This window comes from Lepidochelys olivacea (genome assembly GCF_965140295.1).
Source record: "Lepidochelys olivacea isolate rLepOli2 genome assembly, chromosome: 6".
In the NCBI taxonomy this organism is placed as follows: Eukaryota; Metazoa; Chordata; order Testudines; family Cheloniidae; genus Lepidochelys; species Lepidochelys olivacea.
The window spans coordinates 112011356-112031534 of NC_140416.1; the positions used below are offsets into that span (position 1 = coordinate 112011356).

At 43.9% G+C, this 20179-nt stretch overlaps 1 long non-coding RNA gene across 1 annotated transcript in view; it reads right to left on the minus strand.

The window, feature by feature from the left end:
- Window positions 1-19427, minus strand: part of LOC311522211 — a 46706-nt gene extending 27279 nt beyond the window's left edge. The window contains exon 1 of the long non-coding RNA XR_014712078.1: window positions 19339-19427. This is a non-coding gene — a long non-coding RNA (uncharacterized lncRNA). The remainder of the gene's footprint in view (window positions 1-19338) is intronic.
- Between the last annotated feature and the right edge of the window lie 752 nt (window positions 19428-20179).

Genomic DNA, 20179 nt, shown 5'->3' on the forward strand with positions numbered 1-20179 from the left:
CCTGCCCCCAGGGAGCAGGGAGGCTGCTCTGTACCCTGGATACCCTCTGCTGCTGAGCCACCTCTCTGTCCGAGTTCACTGAAGCCCCTGCCACCCGCCCCAGTCAGATTCCCTGGTGCACAATGCATCCTTAGTGCTTAACCCCTTCCTGCCCACGCTGTAGCTGGGAGACAGGAAGCAGTTGGGTTGTGTCGATGGCCAGCAGCAGCCTGGAGGTGTTGGCTGCCTTTTGACACTGTGCAAGTGTGTGGGCAGGAAGGGATAAGCTGCTTCCAGCCATGGGGTGGGGATGGGGGTGGGGTGCGCAGAAGCGATAAGCTCTGCAAAGACAAGAGCCAGGTCATCTTCTCCCCCCGCACCCCCACTGACTTCCCCTGCAGCTGGAAGTAGCTCACGTCCTTTCCCTCCTGCACAGCGCCGAAAGGCTGCTGCTGGCCACATTCTGGTGTGAACCCTAGCAGAAATCTGGGGAGGGGGAGCATGTGACCCTGCATACTCCCCCCACCCCCACCCCCACCCCCCACATGTTGCCTCAGGAAGATGCAGCACCAGGTACTGGTAGAGGTGGGTCCGTCCTGGGGGCCCAGCCAGGTATAGAGGGCAGAGATTGCTGGGCAGGGAGGGTCGGGTCAGTCGGTCATACTCCCCCACCTGTGTGAGAGAGGGGTGTGTGTGTGTGTGTGTGTAAGACCTCTCCCTGTCTGTGTGTGCGGGAATAGGAATTTGTGTGTCACCCCTACCTGGGTGAACCCTAAATCCTTAAGATAAGAAGATAAATAAAAAGAATCCAGCTACGCAGTATTTCTTTTTAACCGGGGCTCAGTCAACTCGATGCTAATTTGAACGTTTGTACTTCATAATTCTGATTGTTTTCCGTTGAACCCACTTGAATATGAGTAATTTTACCATTTGTCCTGTATTCAGCATAGGGAAATATGGTCACCTTACTTAGAAGTAAACTTTCCAGTGGGCCTTCCTACAGCCTTCATGTGTGTGTGCAATGCATGTTGTACATATACATGTACAACACCTGCACACATGCTTGAAAAACGTTGACATCTGTGCACACACTTTGAATAGTCTACTGCAGCCGCAAGCGGGCTCAATGAGTTTTATAAGTGCACAAGGGAATGAGTTTATGAGTGCACAAACTCAATGAGTTTTATAAGTGCACAGTTTTATAACACAAGGGAACTGGTAGCTGTTAAGCTGTTGAAATTCCATGCAGAGATGTTTTCCCCATGTAGATGCATGCACACTTTTGCAACCACATGTATGAAGGGAGCAGTCTGAAAATGTACCCATCCGGTTTCCAGTTAACATGAGAATCTCCCGGCTGAACAGTTCCAGCCCAAGGATGCTGGAAGATACATTTGACATGCATGTGTTTCTTATTAAGTGAAGCTGTCAGAAAAAGGGAAAGGTTTAGATTCCAGAAGTGGTGGAGCTAAAGAGAAGATAAATGGTTGGGCTGTGGCATTACCAGAGAGACCGTCTCTAGCTAAGTCATGCTGCCCCTGCAGCTCATCATTCTTCACTTCTCACTGTAAGGCTGAAGATACTCTTTTCCAAGCATGTCTGCAGTGAGATTAAACCACCGATTGCAAACCACTTTCCTTTATACCTAATCCGTGTGCTGCAGTCAAATTAGAGAGGAGAATACAGCAAAGAAGTGGGATTAATTTCACTCGTTATGCCCCTCTCCTTGTTTAATGTGTCTAGGACCATATTCTGGTACTATGGTGTAAATTCAGACCAACTCCACTGATTTTAGTATAACAGGGTTGAATTTACATGGGTATAACAGCAGAATTTGGCCTGTGATCTTTAAGGTACAGTATCAATTAAAACCCCTTTAATTTCACTGTAGAATGTTTTTGCAAATTTTCTTTAAGATTTTTACTCAAAAAGCATAAAAAGCCCCACGAGGGTGCTGTTGTGTGGCAACAGAGTACCACATAAATTAAGCAAACTCTGGGTAATATCTCTAAAAATATGTGTTTATAGCTCCCTGCCAGTTTCTGACTAATGCTTTTGTTTGTTGCTATAGTGAACCACACATGAATCTGACAGCCAAAAGCATTCTTATGACTCACCTTCGCTCCCTGGGGGGCTGAAAAATGGAATTACAAAACAATCTGAGGAGACTGTGGGAGGAAACACATTTTTTGGCACAGGATCCACCAACATTAAAAAGAAGAATACTGAGAGTGGAAAATTAGGAAATGGGGAACGGTGTGGCTGGGTTGACTTTAACCTACAGTGATCCAAACAGAGCCTCTGTCTAAAATGAAACCTGGCAAGTTGTCTTATTTGTGCAGGGAGTAGTACTGGGAGCTCTCCCCAGGCATTACGGGATGGATCCAAAGCCTTTGGAAATCAATGGCCGCTTAGGATCAGACCCCAAGGCATTCACAGCCTGCTCACTCACTTTTATCTGATTCAATGACACATAAGCCAATGGTTTTAATTTTCTCAGTTTCTGTTATTATTATTTGTATTTTGGTAGCATCGAGAAACCTCTACCAAGATCAGAGTCCCATTGTGCTTGGCGCTGTGCAAACACAAAGTGAAAGACAGTCTCTGCCCCCAAGAGCTTACCATCGAAATGGACGAGGCACACGGCGAAAGAGGAAACGGTGCTGATGTGACTTGCTCAACACAGCAGCTCAGCGGTAGAGTCAGAGACAGAATCCTGGTGCCCTGCGTCACAGTTCAGTGAATGCATCCGATGAAGTGAGCTGTAGCTCACGAAAACTTATGCTCAAATACATTTGTTCAAATAAGGTGCCAAAAGTACTCCTTTCCTTTTCTTCCAGGCTATACAAATGTCAGGGTGAGGTATTATTGTCTATAGAAAAAAATCAACATTTTTCTATTGACATTAGATATCTGACCCCAGCCTGCATGCTGCCCCTTTGTTCAGAATGTTTCCATTATCAAAACAAAAGGTCTCATCATTTGGTGGAAAATTATCTGAGCTCCATGTATAGCTCTGTTGAGAGAGATTCCAACAGAGTCTGATCCCAAGCGGCCATTGACTTCCATGTAGACATTTGGAAGTGTCTGGTTGTTTTTTTTGTTTTTTTTTTAACTAGTGAACACAAGATAAATGGCTGGGATACAGGGTAGCACTATAATTTGAAATGTACATTTCATGGGACTTCTATGGTAGCTGCTAATCATTTAATTACATAGGACCAAATCCTCCACTACCCAGATTTCATTCTGTCGAGCAAAGCTTCATTGGACTCCTGTGAAACTGATATTATGACACGTTAAATACTAAGGGGAAGCTACATGATCATTTCCATCCTGTACCCAGTAATAACTACTGAATTTGTTTAAGGCTAGCTTTTGAATCTGTTGAATTTTTGTGAAAATATTTAAAGTTAAAGTACTTTGTTCCTTAACTCTTAATTGAATTCATTTATAGGTAGGGCCCTACCAAATTCACTGTCCATTTAAAAAATAGCATTTTAAAAAATCTTGAATCTCATGGTTTCAGATATTTAAATCTTAAATTTCACAGTGTTGTAACTCTGGGGGTCCCACCCCAAAAGAGACTGGGGGGTTGCAAGGCTATCCTGGGGTAGTGTAGGAGGCTTCGCGTAAAAGCCGCAGTACAGAAGTAAGAGCAGCAATACCCTACTTCTAATGGCAGCACTGCGTTCTGGGCTCGGTACCTGGCCAGCAGCCACCACTCTCCAGCTGCCCAGCTCTGACGGCAGCACAGAAGTAAGGGTGGTAATACTGTGGCCCCCCTACAATAGCCAGATTTCACGGGGGATGCCAGATTTCACAGTCTGTGACACATTTTTCACAGCCAAGAATTTGGTAGGGCCCTATTTATAGGGCAACTAAGATGAGACATCTGAGCCAGGTACAAAATAAAGACCAAACACCACATGCTAGAAGGCAGTGGTTTATCGAACTGTGGACTGTCGCTCACGACAGGACTCTGGAGCACTTACTGGGGGTCTGTGGAGAGCTGATCGGTCATAGGATGCTGGCTCCACCTCTCCACTTTCAGCTGCTTCTACAGGAGGCCAGGCTTTTCATTAAATGTCTGAACAAATGCCAGCCCAGCAGGCACCATGCTGGGACCGAGCATCTGAAAGCACCTTCAGGTGACTGAAGCCACCAGCATAACAATAAAAAGAGCTCAATATCCTAACTCTATTTATTTATCCACGTCAACAACTGCTGTGGTTGATGGAGGGATGCCGTATAGTCAGGTCTAGGAGGGGAGATGGTCTGTGCAATCAAAAAGGGGGTAGAGGTGGTCCACTTGTGAATGGGTGACAGGTGGTCCGCAGAACAAACTCTTGTTCCCTCCTGGAGAGAGAAGCGCAAGCAACTAGCCTAACATCACTGTTATTATTATTGTTCCTTAGATCTTATAGGGCACTTCTCATTCATAGCTCTCAAAGGGCTTTACAAAGGAAGATAAGTATCACTATCTCAGTTTTACAGTGATGGAAACTGAGGCAACGTAGTGAAGTGAATAGCACAAAGTTTCAGAAGAAATCAGTGGCAGAGCCAAGACTAGAACCCAGCTGTGTTGGAGCTCACGGCTAGCTCCAGAGGACCACACTCTCTCCCTCAGCTCATTGGGGAAAGGAAATGCTTCATATTCACTCTTCCAGGTCTTCCGCGCTCTCCCTTTGTCAACAGAAACTGTACCAACCAAGCCTTGAGAACACAATTGTTTCCAACGCTGGCAAGGAAGTCAGCTAGCATTTTTATTGAATCCAGCCCTAATAGAGAGCTAGGAAACCATCTCTTTTCCAGCTATAGAAAGAGTCCTCTAATTATATATATAAAAAACTGAAAACAATGTATTTACTCAAATAATAATTAATACCTAACTGTTATATAGCATTTTTCCTGAATAGATCGCAAAGCGCTTTACAAAGGAGGTCAGTATCATTATCCCCATTTAGAGATGGGGAAACTGAGGCACGGGCGTATCTTGCCAAAGGTCAGCCAGTGATAGAGCCAGGTATAGAACCTGGGTATTCTGAGTCCTAGTATAGTGCTCAGTCCAGCTGACCACACTGTCTCCATTACTATTAAAACATTCTTGTGGAGATTTGATGAGTTTGTGCAGCGCCTAGTACGCTGGAGTCCTGGAATATGATGAGGGTGTGACAGTAGTAATAACAATGATAAACGATAACCTTCACTAGGAGGGTGGTGAAGCACTGGAATGGGTTACCTAGGGAGGTGGTGGAATCTCCTTCCTTAGAGGTTTTTAAGCTCATGCTTGACAAAGCCCTGGCTGGGATGATTTAGTTGGGGATTGGTCCTGCTTTGAGCAGGGGACTGGACTAGAGGACCTCCTGAGGTCCCTTCCAGCCCTGATATTCTATGATGTTATCATTGATCTAGCTCCCTTTCTTTCAAATCCTACTGGATCAAGATTTGGTAACAATGCCCTAGGATTTATTATATACAATAACAAAAAATCTTCAAAGCATTTGTGTTGTACTGGCAGGGGAGGGGGGGCCACAGCAGTGGGGCACTGGCACTGATCTCAGTGAGGAGTTCTCCTTAAAAACTGATAGTCCAATCAGTGTTAATTTTACATCCCCTTTAAAATACAGCATAAGACACAGTGTCTGTCTAGGGGGTCACTCTCACAGCCTTCCCAGGAGCTATGGATGTGTATTTCTATTGAGACATGTTGGTATCTACTGCTTCTTCAGCGCCATACGAGATCCTCAATATATTCCTGTCTGGGTAAGCCTGGATATCTGGGTGATCATCAGCTAGGGTATTCTATTACTTGCCTCCCTTTTTTCCTTTCAGGGCAAATGTCATTTCATTGTTACTGCCAGTCACTATAAGAATCAAGAAATGCTGGACAGGCAGGTTTGGTGGTGCTGCTGCTGTAACTTCATTGCCTGTAGCTCTGGCAGAAGGCTATTTCAGAGGAGCTGGTCAGTAGCTAAAAGGGCAGATGCAGGTAACAGGCATTTTATCACCCCCACCTTTTTGCTGGTGTTGACAAAAACACTTGACACTGAAAGCTGCAGATCACGTAAAATGCTTCCCTTACAAAAATCCTGCACTCCTGATTTCTCTTGAACAGAGAAGTCAGTGCTGCAGAGGTAGCCCTCGGGTCTGACATTCTGCTCTTCTATATGACAGCCCCACGTGTAGCAGGATCAGAACACTGATACTAACTTCTACTGTGTGGCTCTGAGAGGAGAAACTTGCACTAAGGGATTTACTGAATAAGTGCAGCTGTTGCTTTGCCCCAAGCAGCAGGGGCCAACGATGACTAGAAATCACTAAGCGTTCTTGGAAGCCCCACAGATAGTAAAACAAACCCAACACCTCCAGAAAAGATTTTTTCTGCTAAACCTCTATTTGCTTTTTTTTTTATATCTCACCCTCCCATCCTCCACCTTCACCCATTTGTCTGTTTTATCCACCTTTCTGATACTGGGATGATAAATTCTGTGGGGCAGACACTGTCTTGTTATATGTCTGTACGGCATCTAACAGTATGAAGGCCTTGATCCTTGTTTGGGGCTCTGAGAGGTGCCATCATAATATAAAAAATCAGTAGAAAGATGTAATCGGAATAAGACTATAAGCAATCTGACTATTGCTTTTCTGTAAACAATAACAAGCTTACTAGACCCCAGATTTGACTCCTCCTTCCTCACAAGGACATTTTCTATCTTAGATTTTTAACCCTTTGAAGAGTCTTTATTAGTCCTTCCTTCAAAAATAGGGCTATAGTCCTGGCTCAGTGGACAGAGACTGGGGTAGGAGTCAGCAGACCTGAATTCTAGTCCTGGCTCTGCCCCTAGCCTGCACGGTAACCTTGGGTAGGTTATGTGCGTGCTCTGTGCCTCAGTTTCCATATCTGTAAAATACGATACTGACCTAATTTGTGAAGCGCTTTGAGATCGGCTGATGAAGAGCACTAGGTCAGAGGTAGGTAGTATTATTAGCACATAGGCAGGCTCTCCTAGTACCAACTCATGATGCCCAGGTTCCCTTCTTTGTGCTTGAAACTGGTGTGCTTGAAACTGACTAGACTCATATGTGTCTCCAAGCAAGCAAGTGCATCAAAATCTGATCACTGCTAATCTCAGAAGAACAGAGTCCGCACAGCCTGCTTGTTGTTGGCATGTCAGCCAGCCCAGGTGCTGGGCTGTTACAGCCATTTGTAGCCCAGTTTTGGAAGGAGTGGTGTTTGTTCACTATTATACACTTTTAAAAGAGAAAAAGGCGGGGGGAGTCAAATTTTGATTGATTTGGTGGCACCTAACACCTGTTTTGCACTCACTTTGCAGTGAGTAAATTACCCTGCAAGGTGCAGGGCAGGGGAGAATCTGCCGCACTGTGTGTATCTCTGGGAGCACTCATTGGGGCTTTGCAGTCCTCTCTCCACCTTACTCTGAGGCTGTGCTTTAAAGCATCAATACAGCTGTCAGTTGGTGTTTTAAAGCACCTGAATTTACTTGCAGTTCCCCACCCACAGGAGTGCTAGTAAGAGGCAGAGCTTTGTTTCCTTGTCCCAGTCATATGGCTCGGTCAGTGTTACAGAAGGACCACGCACCCGTCATGTGGCAGGGGTCAGTATCTGCAGGCTCCAGCGATAACTGTTACAGCTGCCATTTAAAAAAATAAATCAAATTGTAAACCAGCCAAAAAGTCCAAGCACAGCAAACGTGGCCAATTAATCAAACACAAACGGAGATGTCAGGGCAAATGACCTGAACCTCCTGACTGATGAGAGAATTATGTTGCTTCTTATTGGTCATGTGTTAGTACATATGGTCTATGAACCTCAAAGGCTCTCTGATCACATGGCCACCTCTCAACAGAGTTCCTTCTGCAATGGCTTGTCTGACTGCTGAGGTGGATCCATTGCCCATAGACTGCTGCTTGCAGGCTTTTCCAGTGTCACTGACTGGGATGTGTTGCTCCTGTCAGCAGTCTCACCGTCCTCAAGAAAGAGAGAACAGAGTTATCTTTGGCTGGGTTTAGAAGTTTGCTGTTCTTCTGGGAGTGCTCCTCACAAGTAGTTATGACATGTGACTTTGGTGTGCATGAGATAGCTGCTGCTTTGGCAAGGCGCCAGATGCTTCTCTGTTTGAAAGCAAACATGCTTGCCAACTTTCAATGGGCGTAACTATTTGGCATTCTTACTGCAATGCTTATTCTCTTCTGGTTTCCTGGTACGCTCTTCTGTATCCAGCGTTAGTTGTCTTTGACTCGGGAGTTCTGTGTGCAGAACTTGCTGGATTGGGCCCATAATAACCTTCTTTTCAGATGTTGCATGAGTTTGAAATCTCCTTCAAGAGCATTGTCAGAACTGAAAAAATTGAACAACTTCTCCCCCCAAAACCACCTCGCCTCAAGTCCCCCTTATCTATCTAATTAAATCTATTTCAGAGGCACCTAATTTTATAATCTAATCCTGCTATGAGATTCTATGAGATTCCTGCATCACACATTTGCACACATAGTGAATTCCTCCTGTTGGTAACACAGCTGAAAATACATCTGCCATCCAGCGTCCTTCACTGCTGCTGCTTGATACTTTGCTGTGAAATTGTTTCTCATAGTGTTTGTGGCCCACCCTTTAGCAGGAAGGAGTGTTTTGTTTTTCAATCGGCAGATGTGTACCTTGCTGCATTCACATTTAAATTGCAGTAGTGCCCAGGAGATTTGACTAAGTTGGGGTGTCATTGTGCCAGACACTATGCAGACCTACAGTAAATGACAGTACCTACGCGCTACTGCATCTGTCATCAGCCACATTTGGTAGCAGCTGCTATGGTAAATGTCATAGATTGTAAGGCCAGAAGGGATCGTTGTGATCACCTAGTCTGACCACCTGCATAACAATGGCCAAAGAACTTCCCCAGAATTAATTCCTGCTTCAAGTCCAACAGCTGTGGTTGAACTGCAGTAAAGCTTTTAGAAAAGCATCCAGTCTTGATTTAAAGATTGCCACTGATGGAGAATCCACCACAGCCCTTACTAAGTTGTTTCAGTGATTAATTACCTAAACCGGTGTCAGTACTTCTCCTTAGAATTCAGTCTTAGGAACCTACAGATCACTGCTATTCTACAGCCATCTGTGCTGCTGTCCTGCCTCCCCTTCCTATATTGAAATGTCACCTCTCTTATTTCCATTATATGGTTTTTTATGTTCTAACATTCCCTGTATAACAGGACCTTCTAATAAGAATACCCTTTGAATGTCCACGCTCCCATCCATACTGTGCTCCTCACTGGTAACAGTATGGAAATATTGCTCCAGTCCTCTGCAGGAGGAGTCCTGTGGACTAAAATGGATTTGTGCAGCTGTGAAGTGGGTAATTCTGCTGACTCGGGATTCATAGTCCTAGGTCGGGAGGAGGAGAAAAACAAGGCAGAGAGCTCCTTTGCAAACAAAAGACTTGGCACGCCCAGTGATATTTGCTGGAAATAACTGGCTACTACAGAGCCACTTTCTGCAGTAACCTCCTCTTACAAGAGTCACATCGTTAGTAGCTGTATATAGTAGAGTCTCTATTTACTTTCCTAAAAATAAATCAGTATATGCAGGAGGTTACCCACCCCTGAAACAAATCTGCAAGTGCCAGGCTTCCTTTTGTGGCTTTTTGGTTTTCTTTTGGGTAAACAGAGTTTACATATTTGGCCCATAAAACAAAATTTACCAATTAATTTGTAACTGGTGTCATAACATTTGAGACGTCTGATTTCCTTACATCAGCCATTACAATTATTCCAATCAGCTTCTCTTAAACCTCTAAAGAGGGACAATTTTTAAAGTGAAGGTTGATCTCTCCTGAGTTAACTTTATCCAATCCATTTCGTTCATAAATTCCTGCCAGACTGACTGAAGCAGTTGTTAAATCCATTATGGATATACAATCCAAATATGGATCTAACTTAACACTGGTTTACTAAGCGGTATCCCTACATTTATGCCTTCCACAATTGTCCCATGCAATGTTTCCATCCAGTTCTCAGCAAATCACCAAAGTAACTGAAATCTCCCTCTATGAATATTTTGTGTGAAATATTTCTAAACAATATCTTGTTTTCGACGGCTTACCCTATTATAATAGTTAATTAATGGTCATATTATGCCCCAGTGCAATCGTGTGTTACGAGGTTAATAGAGACATGTCACCACTCACTCTTATTTTTTCTCGCAATGAATAGCTGTCAATATGAAACCTGATTTATAAAAAGTTAGGCTCACAATTGCACACCTAATTTGCACACCACTACCACAACTGTGTAAATAGTCATGTAATTACTCAGTCTGCCAATACAATGGGGGCGGAGTAACTGTTTACTTTAGTTAGGCACAGAATTGTATGCACATTTTCCTGCACAATTACATGCCTCTTTTTTTTCATAATCAGGCCCATAATGTGCACAATGTCAACTTTAACTAGTGATAGGAGACACAGTTCAGATAAAATAATAATCAATTCAAACTTTCACCTAAAGCATGAACCACACCAAAATCTGAGCTCAGACAATGTTTAATGACATTTTTGCATGCTTCTCTAATCTGCCTACAGCTGGTATTAGAAGTAGAAATAATACAGGAAAGGCTCAGTCAGAACCAGAAAATGTTAGCCATCTCATGAGAGAGCTGCTTCTTTTGAAATTTCTGGACTGGTTTTGTTTTTTTTTCTGACCTTGGACTTTCTAATAAACTTGGGTACATTTCACATACAGATATTTTTGGATGCTTATCTGAACTAAATGGACACGTCAAACCTTTTTGAGGTTCACTTTCAACTAGTTTTAACCGCATTTGTTGGATAGAACCAATACTTAAAAATGATTAACTACTACTTCTAATTCACTTTTCATCTTCAGAATGCTGTACAGCTATTAATTAAATAGTCCTCACAATGCAGGTAAGGGACTATTACAGTTCCCACAGGATTTCAGTTCTTGCACGTGTACTTGGAGAATTCACTTTAGTCTAAGACTCATATTCTTCACCACTGCCCTTCAAATAATTCTGATGGGGCTGGATGGCTGGAGCAGCATGAGATCCAGACATGGCAGAGGCAAGGAAAGACTGGGCATCTGGGCACTGGTGGAATGGTAAAGAACTTTAGATCAGCACTGGCTTAGGGTGAAAGGTTTGGGAGCAAGGGATTTAGTTGGGGGTTGGTCCTGGTTTGAGCAGGGGGTTGGATTAGATGACCTCCTGAGGTCTCTTCCAACCCTGATATTCTATTATTCTATGACAGTTGGAAAGAGAGCATGTGAGGGGTCCAGGGAGATTCTTAAGGAGAAGCTGAATGAGGCTGCCCTTCCAGGACTAGTGCAGAACCACAGGGGTAGGGAGTGGGCAGGAAAATGGGTAGCTGGACTAGCTGAATACATCAGATTTCTGGAATTGTGACTGCAGCTTGCAAGGTGCTCTGGTACAGCGGGTAATACTGATGGCCATGGGCACTGTCACTACTTCATTAAGCTAATTTAGGTAGGGGGAGGTGGCCAGATTGCCTGGCTCCTGGTACTGAACAAGGAGAGAGAAAAGTTTAGCAGATTGATCCCTAACTCTGGAGGAGAGGGAGGCCAAGCTAGAACCACAATCAGAAGGCACCTCAGAGGATTCACCTCTCAACAGGAGGGTCCTTAGCTCTCAGCATGTGGAGGAAGGACGAAGGCAGAAGCAAGGTAAAGACGTACTTTAAAACCAGATAGCTGCAGTGATGACATAGCTGTTACAGTTATGCTGTTTGTATACTAAAGTTACAGCCTAATGCTACCCAAGTTAAGTGGAGGGCATATTCATTCTGCTGTGTGGACAGCAGAATGGATATTTACTATCTCCTTGGACCATTTTCTAATGTCGAGTGTTTTTCAGTTGACTTGGCAATGATATTAATCTGATTACTTTTATTTGCATTTGGGCAAAAAGATTTACTTTCTACAGAGACTGAGAAGTCTTTATTTGGCAGATGAAACCAATCCCTTTGATACACCTACTATGTCATGTGTTTGTGTTTCTGCTCTCTTAAGTTTGGCTTGCGATCACGCGCTGTCATCGTGGGCCTGAACTTGCTCTGCTAATCGTCAATGGGAGTTTTGCCATGGGGAGCAAGATAAGGCCCCGCACCAGTTCCATCCTTTATTTTTTCTGCATATGAACCAGTCTGGATTATTTTCAGCAACCATTAAAGCCATTTTTCAGAGTAGCAGCCATGTTAGTCTGTATCTGCAAAAAGAAAAGGAGGACTTGTGGCACCTTAGAGATGAACAAATTTATTTGAGCATAAGCTTTTGTGAGCTACAGCTCACTTCATTGGATGCATGCAGTGGAAAATACAGTGGGGAGATTTATATACACAGAGAACATGAAACAATGGGTGTTACCATACACACTGTAACAAGTGTGATCAGGTAAGGTTAGGTATTACCAGCAGGAGAGCAGGGGTTGGAGGGGAACCTCTTGTAGTGATAATCAAGATGGGCCATTTCCAGCAGTTGACAAGAACGTCTGAGGAACAGTGGAGGGGGGGGGGAATAAACATGGGGAAATAGTTTTACTTTGTGTAATGACCCATCCACTCCCAGTCTTTATTTAAGCCTAAGTTAATTGTATCCAGTTTGCAAATTAATTCCAATTTAGCAGTCTCTCATTGGAGTCTGTTTTTGAAGTTTTTTTGTTGAAGAAGTGCCACTTTTAGGTCTGTAATCGAGTGAGCAAAGAGACTGAAGTGTTCTCCGACTGGTTTTTGAATGTTATAATTCTTGACATCTGATTTGTGTCCATTTATTCTTTTACGTAGAGACCGTCCAGTTTGACCAATTTACATGGCAGAGGGGCATTGCTGGCACATGATGGCATATATCACATTGGTAGATATGCAGGTGAACGAGCCTCTGATAGTGTGGCTGATGTGATTAGGCCCTATGATGGTGTCCCCTGAATAGATATGTGGACACAGTTGGCAACGGGCTTTGTTTCAAGGATAGGTTCCTGGGTTAGTGATTCTGTTGTGTGGTGTGTGGTTGCTGATGAGTATTTGCTTCAGGTTGGGGGGCTGTCTGTAAGCAAGGACTGGCCTGTCTCCCAAGATCTGTGAGAGTGATGGGTCGACCTTCAGGATAGGCTATAGACCCTTGATGATGCGTTGGAGAAGTTTTAGTTGGGGGCTGAAGGTGATGGCTAGTGGCATTCTGTTATTTTCTTTGTTCGGCCTGTCCTATAGTAGGTAACTTATGGGTACTCTTCTGGCTCTGTCCATCTGTTTCTTCACTTCAGCAGGTGGATATTGTAGTTGTTAGAATGCTTGATAGAGATCTTGTAGGTGTTTGTCTCTGTCTGAGGGATTGGAGCAAATACGGATGTATCGTAGAGCTTGGCTGTAGACAATGGATTGTGTGGTGTGGTCTGGATGAAAGCTGGAGGCATGTAGGTAGGAATAGCGGTCAGTAGGTTTCCGGTATAGGGTGATGGTTATGTGACCATCGCTTATTAGTACCATAGTGTCCAGGAAGTGGATCTATTGTGTGGACTGGTCCAGGCTGAGGTTGATGGCGGGATGGAAATTGTTGAAATCATGGTGGAATTCCTCAAGAGTTTCTTTTCCATGGATCCAAATGATGAAGATGTCATCAATGTAGTGCAAGCAGAGTAGGGGCATTAGGGGACGAGAGCTGAGGAAGCGTTGTTCTAAGTCAGCCATAAAAATGTTGGCATACTGTGTGGCCATGCGGGTACCCATAGCAGTGCCGCTGGTTTGAAGGTATACATTGTCCCCAAATATGAAATAGTTATGGGTGAGGACAAAGTCACAAAGTTCAGCCACCAGGTTTGCCGTGACATTATTGGGGATACTGTTCCTGGTGGCTTGTAGTCCATCTTTGTGTGGAATGTTGGTGTAGAGGGCTTCTACATCCATAGTGGTGTGTGGTTGCTGATGAGTATTTGCTTCAGGTTGGGGGGCTGTCTGTAAGCAAGGACTGGCCTGTCTCCCAAGATCTGTGAGAGGGATGGGTCGACCTTCAGGATAGGCTATAGATCCTTGATGAAGCTTCAGGAAGATCACTGATGGACTGTAGTTTCCTCAGGAAGTCAGTGGTGTCTCGAAGATAGCTGGGAGTGCTGGTAGCGTAGGGCCTGAGGAGGGAGTCTACATAGCCAGACAATCCTGCTGTTAGGGTGCCAATGCCTGAGATGATGGGGCATCCAGGATTTCCAGGTTTATGGATCTTGGGTAGCAGATAGAATATCCCAGGTCGGGGTTCCAGGGGTGTGTCTGTGCGGATTTGTTCTTGTGCTTTTTCAGGGAGTTTCTTGAGCAAATGCTGTAGTTTCTTTTGGTAACCCTCAGTGGGATCAGAAGGTAATGGCTTGTAGAAAGTGGTGTTGGAGAGCTGCCTAGCAGCCTCTTGTTCATATTCCGACCTATTCATGATGACGACAGCACCTCCTTTGTCAGCCTTTTTGATTATGATGTCAGAGTTGTTTCTGAGGCTGTGGATGGCGTTGTGTTCTGCACGGCTGAGGTTATGGGGCAAGTGATGCTGCTTTTCCACAATTTCAGCCCTTGCACGTCGGCGGAAGCACTCTATGTAGAAGTCCAGTCTGCTGTCTCGACCTTCAGGAGGAGTCCACCCGGAATCCTTCTTTTTGTAGTCTTGGTAGGAAGGTCTCTATGGGTTAGTATGTTGTTCAGAGGTGTGTTGGAAATCTCCCTCTTTGGCTCACGGCTGTGGATCAGATTGTGAATGACCCCTTAGTCACTGCTTGCCCTCTGACAATAAAGTGTCGATTCCCTTGACTTCCCTTCTTGTGGCACCTTAGAGACTAACCAATTTATTTGAGCATTAGTCTCTAAAGTGCCACAAGTACTCCTTTTCTTTTTGAGAATACAGATTAACACGGCTGCTACTCTGAAAGAAGGCACTGTCCTTCCGTGACTTTATTTGCCCACCTACAGCCTTCGGTGGACACAGCTACATTTGAGCTGGGAGGGGTGCAGCTGCGTGGGCTAGTCCCTCTCCCCCCCGCAATCCAAGCCCACCTGACCCAGGGGGTATGTACTTGGCTGGCTGGCCTGAGCAGCCCCATGCTGCCACAGACATGCTATTTTTAGGTGCTAGCTTGAGCATAGCTAGTTCAGGTACGTCCAGGTGAGCTTGGTCCTGCCCCTCCCAGCTCCAATGGAGCCAGACCCCTTTTTTGAAATAGGAAGGTCATGAAGAAGAATTTAGCACATGGAGGGCCCCGTCCTTTCCCTTGTCCTTTGTTTCCACCGCTCGCGGTAGTAAAGCCCCGCCTTACAATAACTGGAGAATAAAGTGTACCTGGCTATTGAGTGGTCTTAGGTGTCCTCCCCTCTCACACCTTCACTCTTCCTGTGTAGGGGCCAGGCACTGCTGCCGTTCACAGGAGGGATCCCTCTCCTCACTTGTCCCAAAGATGGAGCTGAAGCATCCTCCTGACCTCTTCCAATCTGCTGGGCCTCCAGGCTGAGTATCCTAATCTCCATCTGACCTAGCCTCAGAGCAGGCAGAGGGAGCTAGGTGCTACCTAGTCCCTCAGTACTAGGGCCTTTTCTGGAGGGAGAGGAAGTGTTGCAGGCATTAGGAGCTACAGGGAGGGGGATGGGCCGCTGTTGTTGGGTGGCCTGGACAGGGAAGTGGAGCTGGTACTGGGACCCAGAGAGGAAGCAAAGCATCGGAGCTCCAGTTTTCCTGCCTTCGGCATAGGTTGGTCCTGCCTGAGCTATGGGGCTATCCCTGCTTGTAGGGAATGTCGGGTCCCCACCTTCAGGCAGAGCTATCCACGCTTCTGGCTAGAGGATTTCTTGGTGGAAGGTTGCAGCATTATGGAGCCATTCTTTAAATGACCCGGTACTGTAAGGCTGAACCTGCAGCCTTAGACCCCGCAGCAGCATGCTAGGTTGGTCTTCCTGAGGGTGACAGCCCTGACTTTTCCAAAGTGCGTTTTGCTGGATATATATCATGGACTGATTTTATAGCACACAGAAATATACCTATATATGATACACTGTAGATTACTTTCCAACCTTTAAAATGCCCCCCTTTCTTCCCGGACGGGTTATTATTTCAACTCCCTAGTGGGTTTTTTTTTGGTTCTACAGTACAACAGAGACCCCTTTTTTCAAAGTCAATACATTCAAGAACAAGAGCTTTGGTGATTCTTTAAAGACTCAAACCAAGAAGTAGAAATTCTTATTGCTTTGTGAAGAGCAGAATACTTCTTGGAATAAATAATTAAAGGCCAGGTTCTGCCAACTTTATTTACATTGAGTAATATTGTGCCTTTATAAACAATGGCACCTCTTACAGAGTGAAGCACTGACTCTATATTTCAGAGTAGCAGCCGTGTTAATCTGTATCCACAAAAAGAAAAGGAGGACTTGTGGCACCTTAGAGACTAGCAAATTTATTTGAGCATAAGCTTTCGTGAGCTACAGCTCACTTCATCGGATGCATGCCGTGGAAAATACAGTGGGGAGACTTATATACACAGAGAACATGAAACAATGGGTGTTACCATACACACTGTAACAAGAGTGATCAGGTAAGGTGAGCTATTACCAGTAGAAGAGAGGGAGGAGGCGGGGAACCTTTTGTAGTGATAATCAATGTGGGCCATTTCCAGCAGTTGACAAGAACGTCTGAGGAACAGTGGGGGCGGGGGGGGGGGAATAAACATGGGGAAATAGTTTTATTTTGTGTAATGACCCATCCACTCCCAGTCTCTATTCAAGCCTAAGTTAATTGTATCCAGTTTGCAAATTAATTCCAATTCAGCAGTCTCTCATTGGAGTCTGTTTTTGAAGACCTAAAAGTGGCAATTCTTCAACAAAAAAACTTCAAAAACAGACTCCAACGAGAGACTGCTGAATTGGAATTAATTTGCATACTGGATACAATTAACTTAGGCTTAAATAAAGACTGGGAGTGGATGTGTCATTACACAAAGTAAAACTATTTCCCCATGTTTGTGTCCCCCCCCCGCCCCCACTGTTCCTCACACGTTCTTGTCAACTGCTGGAAATGGCCCACCTTGATTATCACTACAAAACGTTCCCCCCTCCACCCCTACTCTCCGGCTGGTAATAGCTCACCTTACCATACACACTGTAACAAGAGTGATCAGGTAACACCCATTGTTTCATGTTCTCTGTGTTTATAAATCTCCGCACTGTATTTTCCACTGCATGCATCCAATGAAGTGAGCTGTAGCTCACGAAAGCTTATGCTCAAATAAATGTTAGTCTCTACGGTGCCACAAGTACTCCTTTTCTTTTTGACTCTACATTATAGACAGACAGCTGGATTTCATTGCAGTATTGAGCTCCATGTTCAGCCAAAAGTGAATAAAGGCATGTTGACCTCATTTGGGGGAATTCAGGTTGATCTCCCAAGATGATTAAAAACCTAAAATATTCATTGTCTCCAAACCTGGAGAATTATTACTAACAAACCTTACAGACACCCCTTCTGATTGAAAGACCTTGCCATCTTTCATACTAAACACAGCTGTACAGTAGACTGGAATTTAGCCATCTTCAGTGAATTACTTTTAAGTGCAGAGTATACAGTCAAACTGACTTTAATAAGATTTACACAAACCTAGTAGTTGAGTGTCCTTTACCAGAGTGCCACACCAAAAATAGTAAAATGATGAGATCAAAGAAAGTTTGTTTATGCTATTTCAGCTAAAACTCTACATTATCCAACAGAGAAGCTAAAGCCAGCATAGAATTTATGAACACTGTAGCAGGACTAGTGCTGTTCTATAGTTTAACTTTTAAGGTTATTGCAAATAAATGTTTCAATCCCGCCTGTCAGTTTAAAGAGAAGAAAAGATCAGCAGCCCAATAAAAAGTCCTCAAGCATGATGCATTTTTGTGGTGCAGATTAAATTCCTAAAACCCTGTATATACAAGGAGTATGCTAGCATAAAGTTTTGGGAGGAAACTCTCTTTAAGACTGTGAATAATTTATATATGGTTATTCTTTAGTATAACAACCTGTACAAGAAAAACAATAATTACAGTTATCATGACACCAATCATGATAATTATATGGAGTAGAATTAAATCTTCAGAGTGTCTTGTTTCACAAATCATAGAAAAGAACTGTTACTTCTGTGGTACAGGCCCATCCATCTGCTGTTTTCTAATTTGAATATTTTCTCTTTTCTATCAAAGATTTTAAAACTGCCAGATCTTTCTACCAGTAGCCACAGATGCAATGCTGCCCCACTTCAAATCCCCTGGCATTGAATTTAGCGTTATGTTAATCTGATCAAAGATCTTTAAGGTGCACAGTAACTGTGTTGATGGGACTATATAAGAACCTAGATAGGTAGACAGACAGCTCTTAGGCAGGTTTTATTTGCAGGTTTTGCTGGAGCAATCTCCCATAGGAAAGATATCTGAGATCCCATTTGCACCAGCAAGGTTGTGCATCTCTGTCTTTAAAAGCTTTGGGGTTGATTCTAGCCTCATATACTACCAATATATAGGGTGCTTAGTGCCAGGCACATATATTATGATTCTATGCTTATGGTATTTATTATATATAGTGCACATATAACAGTATCCCTCTTGTGGGAGCATATTATCTACTGTAAAATTCAACTGTATGCATACAGTGGAAACCACACATAGAAGAATCATCTTCATGATAAGACAACTTCACTTGCAAGCAAATTGCAAATTGTGGTGCACTGAAACAATATGGGAGTAGGATTTTAACTCAGTATAAACAGTTTCACTATGTCCTAGTTCACTATGAGGGGTTTCACTGTAAAGTATATAGAGTGGGGAGGAGGGAAAGAAATGTGACTGAAATAGATAAGTTGTTGAATCTTAAGATGTGTGCAGGACTCAAAACTGATCATGCACTGAAAGCTTTTGATATCTATATGCATGAGTGCAAAGTCACCTGTATCAAGAAATCAGATCAGAACATTCTCAATCGTGCTGTGAACTTGCTTGCTAATTTGTAGCACGGCTTCTCCAGATGCAAGAACAAGACAAATCAGATGTGGAAGCATCTAACTCTCCATGCAGCCTCATGTGTTATATTTGGGTGCTCCTTATTTTAAGTCTCAGCTATTTTCCTCCCGCAGCATCAGCAGATTTCTGATGGTCGGTAACGTGCATGTCTGTGTATGTTTCACTGATCAAGTGCATAGCTGGTAGCATGGCAACTTTATGACCCTCATTATATCAAAGCACACACACAGCTACAATTCTAATTTAAGATCCCCTTCATTTATTGCAAACTGCATCATCAAAAGAGAGAGGGATGTTTAAACAAACTTACCAAAAATAACTGAAGTTCTCAAAAGTTGCCCTGAAGTTGAAATAGCCCAGAACACCAATCCAGAACCTTCCCCCAAGCTCTCGCTCTTTCTCCCTGTCTCTCTATTGCATTTGGAATAAGGGCAGTGCAGAAATCCAGCAAAACAATTTTCCTTCTATGTAGACTGGGGCGTTTCTCTACAGTCAGAAAGGGAGTGGCTGAGCCCCGGTGAGGCTTGTTGCCATACCCCAAGCCAAAGAGTGCAGTCGCAGATTACACAGCCTGTGAAATTCAATACCCGCTGTACTGAAGCAACAGCTGTAATGCTTCATTTAGGGCAGGACTCAACTCTGTGCTTGTTCCTTGCTAGGAACTCACACTGGGGTGTAGAAGGAAAGTGGTGTGTGGATTTCAATACATGCTCTGTCTTTGTACCACTGTGAGCCTACGACTGCAAGCACTTGTATGTATACAGGGTGGAGAGACAGCACAACTTCCTTGTGACTGAAAACACATTGGTTAAGAGAGAGAATGCAAATCAAACATCTCTTTTCCTACGATCCGTTCCCAGGCATAACTGCGTCATTAACAATACATTTGTACTAGATATAGCTTCTCATACGAGCTCAGTTCAAACACACAATTCTTTTGATATTCTTTTATTGTCAACAGCTTACTACTCTTAAAAATTGAGCACTGAAATGAACAGATCTGGCTGCATCATTTGCTTACCCCACTTATGTGGTACTGTGACTTAAAGCTAGGGAGTGCCATTATATTCTTACTGCTGTCTTGGCAATGTGTCCGGATACTAATACATGAGGAAAGTTGTTTAGCATTGGCAAAAACTGGTTTGCTCAAG